This window comes from Tachysurus fulvidraco, chromosome 1 (assembly GCF_022655615.1).
Source record: "Tachysurus fulvidraco isolate hzauxx_2018 chromosome 1, HZAU_PFXX_2.0, whole genome shotgun sequence".
NCBI lineage: Eukaryota > Metazoa > Chordata > Actinopteri > Siluriformes > Bagridae > Tachysurus > Tachysurus fulvidraco.
This window is the reverse complement of record NC_062518.1, coordinates 2,539,914-2,544,489: the sequence shown is the minus strand read 5'-3', so window position 1 is coordinate 2,544,489 and position 4,576 is coordinate 2,539,914. Positions and strand designations below refer to the sequence as shown.

At 36.0% G+C, this 4,576-nt stretch overlaps 1 protein-coding gene across 1 annotated transcript in view; it reads right to left on the bottom strand.

The window, feature by feature from the left end:
• Nucleotides 1-246: 246 nt before the first annotated feature.
• The window catches only part of igdcc4 (immunoglobulin superfamily, DCC subclass, member 4), a 30,051-nt gene continuing 25,721 nt past the window's right edge, over nucleotides 247-4,576 (bottom strand). Inside the window, exon 16 of the mRNA XM_047821699.1 lies at nucleotides 247-4,576. This exon is cut by the window's right edge and continues 1,395 nt beyond it. The gene's annotated coding sequence lies outside the window, so the exon portion shown is untranslated.

Here is a 4,576-nt window from a genome sequence, read left to right as displayed (position 1 = left end):
GGAGGAAACCCCCGAGGCACGGGGAGAACATGCAAACTCCACACACACAAGGCGGAGGTGGGAATCGAACCCCCAACCCTGGAGGTGTGAGGCGAACATTCTACCCACTAAGCCACTGTGCCCCCCCCCCCTTTATAGAATTATAAAATTCAAAATCTAAAAATTCATAAAATTTCAGTTTTAAATAAAAACTAAAAAAAATGAAGCACACAGTTGACTTAGACACAGATTAAATCTAATACTGGCTTAATTTTAATTAAACATTTAATGAAAAGGCTTTATGAGGAATACATACGTATATAATAATTACACAGTTTACTGTATTCAGAAGAAGAAATAAATAATTAAAAAAAAAAAACAATCCAACGATCAAACGTTCAAACGATCCAAAGGATGATTTCTCAGATTTATTTATTTTATTTTAAAACGACTTTGTCTCTTAGAATACAAACCTGAGTGATGGCAAAATACAAAGAGGAATTGTTTAAAACACCATATTGAGCACCTGTTCTAAGATGTAGCACCAAACTAATCCTTCTGAGAAGGTCTGAGAGATCGTGACTGGACTTCCATAAAAATGTTGAGGTGATGAATTTGGCGTGTTGGATGTCAACTCGTTGTTCACGCTTCACACGACAGCTACGGAACGACACTTCACAGGAACACAAGATTTGCAAGTTTTGTTTTTTTGTTTTTTACCTGTAGAGCTGAGTGCAAAAGTTTGTGCACCCTTACCACATTGAAGTTTCTTTCATTTCATTTAATAAAAAGAAAAAAATAGGAAGTGTTTCACTATATTAAAGTGAATTTATATAATGCACCGTATCTCAAGATTGTATTTCTAAATATAATACAAACACAGACTTACTGACAGTAAGTTTAATAGTTTCCTGTTATTTATTTTCATTTCTGGATTTCGTGTTTATTTCGGTCTGTTCTACTACAATAAATTTCTCTTAACTGACATTATTTTAACAATTATCGATTAACATGAATAAAGCATCGGGTTCAGCATCCATTTAAAAGTCTTCACGGATATTAATCGAGGAATAAAACGAGAGAATGAGTGACGAGGGAATATTTGTATTTCCAATAATAGCAGGTACGTTTTCTTGGGACCTGTTAAAATGTTCTACTTTATTAAAGAATGTTGTGTTGAACTTTTAGCCATTTATTATTTATTATATCTAACATCATGAAAACAAACTGTTACAAAGTGCTAACACTGGAGACTCCTTCCATTAATGTTCAATAAAACAAACATGTTAAGGATTACATGCACTTCTTTGTTGAATATCAACAAATGTTATTCCGTAGTCCGAGATCACGTTTAGAGTCCGCCGTACAGATCTCCGCGAACGAGCTGTTGCTATGGAAATGGTAACATATTAGAACAAGCGAATTATTATAAACCTGTTATTTGAAGCTGCACAAATGCTGCTCAAATCACCTCAAATACTGAACATCTTCTGACCAGAATTAAAGAGCACCAAGTGTAAAGTGTGGAATACATTGCGATCTTCTACTCTATTTGACTCCATTGTAAAGCATAATGTGTGTGAGTTGTGTGTTCACACTGAGCGAGAAGAAAAGACGATGTGCAGCTCAAGAACCTGAAGGATTTTCTCTTTTTCTACCGAAAAAACAAAAAAAACAATTGGAATTTTCAACACTTCCAGCTTTGCATGAAGGGGACAGGAAAAGGAGCTACAAGGTGCTGTCTATAAATAAGAAAACATTCTCAAGATACCTGATGACACTCTGGTGGTCTGAATACGTCTCTAATTGAGCCCATGGTTTTCTTCCCAACAAAATGTAAAAAAAAAAAAATAACCATATTCTAAATGACACCATAATCCAAAATTCTTCTAAAATAACATCCGATTAGTAAAAAATTAGACGACCCGTCTAACATTCGTCCGTTAGTGCATAGTGTAAGTGCGTAGCGTGCAGCAGGTCTATGGAACGCAGCTTTGAACTTCCGCCGTCGTGATAAATAATAGAGGATAACTACAAATAATAAGCTGGGAATTTAGTGAGTGAAAACTGCTTTACTTCTAAAGTAAATATATAAATAAATGAATATGGATGTACTGTAAAGTCTTGAGCATTTAAAAGAAATTTCAGAGGGAAACAACATTTAAAGAACACTAAACTTCAGTAGTTTATTTGTACGTTTCGATGTTTGTTGTCACCCCAAAACTATGGGTGCACAAACTTTTGCACTCAGCTATGCCTAATAAGGGCTAGAATATTAAAAACTCTCAGGTTGGTGGATAATCAAATGGCACCCTGATGTAATATTGAGCTTTTAGCTGATATATATATATATATATATATATATCTATATATATATATATATATATATATATAATATATATAGAGAGAGAGAGAGAGAGAGAGAGAGAGAGAGAGAGAGAGAGAGAGAGATACAAAATGACTTCATTTTAGTTGTAAGATTTCTAATATTAATCTAAGTATAATACGTAGTGTTAAAAAAGCAAAAGAAAATGCAGAACTGGTCACCGACGTACACAGACAGTCAAACTCCTCAGACTGATGGATGACACGAGAATCATCATTTCAGTAAAATAATTTCTAATAAAATAATTAACGTCAGAAATAGAAGTCTTCCGTCTTTTATCAAAAGGAGAAAAAAATAAAATACAAGACGCTTAAATAATCGTTTCGAACGCATATAAAGGAAAAAAAACGTTTCTGCTCTTAGCAGCAGTACAGAGTGTGGGAGCGAGAGAGAGAGAGAGAGAGAGAGAGAGAGAGAGAGAGAGAGAGAGAGAGAGAATGCATCACTGTTGAGGAAGAACAAGATAAAGAACAAGACTAAAAAGCTAATTATGGTTGAAGGAACACAGGAACAGTGTTTAACAGACGTGTTTGCTTTCTTCTTTTATCTGCTTGGATTCCCTGCACTGTGTGTGTGTGTGTGTGTGTGTGTGTGTGTGTGTGTGTGTGTGTGTGTGTGTGTGTGTCAGTCAGAGCTCCCTGAGAAATGCGTAAGATGCGTGCGGTGAGGTGAGACATGGACGCGTCTCCCGCCAACCAGAAAGTCCTCTGCGCGCTAATGTCTTACAGACGCGCCGTTTGTTATAGCGAAGGTTGTCTTAATGAATGCGTCAGATGGAACACTAACCATCACCGCAGGCCATGACGGGATGGACAGAAGACAAAAGAGCTAGAGAAAGAGACTTCTACAAGTGCTAAACGTTATGATTAACAATCTTTATAAACCCACAGACACAAAATTTACCTCAGAATTATAAATTATTCCTGAAAATTAAATCACAAAAAAAATATATATATAGGATCCATTTTAAACAAATGAGGTAGTGGCTGGGAGAAGGAGCTGTGTGAAGCACCTCAAACTCCCATTAAACTCAAATTACTCTCGACTACATGAACATTAGACATGTCCTTCAACTTTTCTCAGCCGTTCCTCGTCATTATTATTTACATAATGTAGTGTTTCCGACCATCTGTTTGCACCCGTCTGAAATTAGGATTAGCCGCTAACTGTTTTCATAAACACAGAAAAAAATGAATCACAAGAACATTACCAAATCCAAATCCTTCATTTTCCCTTTTTTTTGCCTGAATGTAGGACTTAACTTAAAGACCGGTGTTATTTACACAATAAAAACCTCCTACTTAGCTTACATAGCAAGCTGGATATTAATCATAAAGTAAACTACTTTCCTGTGAACAGTACAAATTCGCTAGTAAGCTAGCTAACAATATGCTAACTACTATACCGTGAAACTAAAGATCGCCGATGGCCACGTTCGCTAGCAAGCTAACTAACGCTAGCCAACCCAAAAGACTGGAACTAAAAACCAGCAGCAACATTTGCAAACTACGGTAATATTACAGTAACTATTATTATAAACTAAAATATCTAACAAGAAAGTCAACATTAATTAAACTACATTTTTTTTGCCAGTTAAAACTTCACTGGCAAGCTAGCTAAGATTAAGCTAACTATTATATTGTTAAATTAAATCCAAAGCTAGCTAATACTATATTTTATGTCTAAAAGAAATAGGACAGTTGCTAGAAAGCTAGCTAAGATTAAGCTAACTATTATATATCGAACTTATAACTAGTAGTAGATGAAGAATTTTTGAGGTTTTGTCATTTATGCTAGCTAACAACAATTAGCATGTATATTGCTAACTCCAACCAGGTTCTAATGCATTTTCCTGTTTTCATGTGAGGTGCAAACAGAAACTGCGGAATTGTCTGTGTGTGTGTGTGTGTGTGTGTGTGTGTGTGTGTGTGTGTGTGTGTGTGAGAGAGAGAGAGAGAGAGAGAGAGAGAGAGAGAGAGAGAGAGAGAGAGAGAGAGCAATGAATAAAGCAGATAGATAAGGTATCATCAAGCTGAAAAGAAAGCCAATAAAGGTGTAGCTTCCAGGACTGTGTGTGTGTGTGTGTGTGTGTGTGTGTGTGTGTGTGTGTGTGTGTGTGTGTGTGTGTGTGAGTGAGTGAGTGAGTGAGTGAATGAGAGAGAGAGAGAGAGAGAGAGAGAGAGAGAGAACAATGAATGAAGCAGATAGATA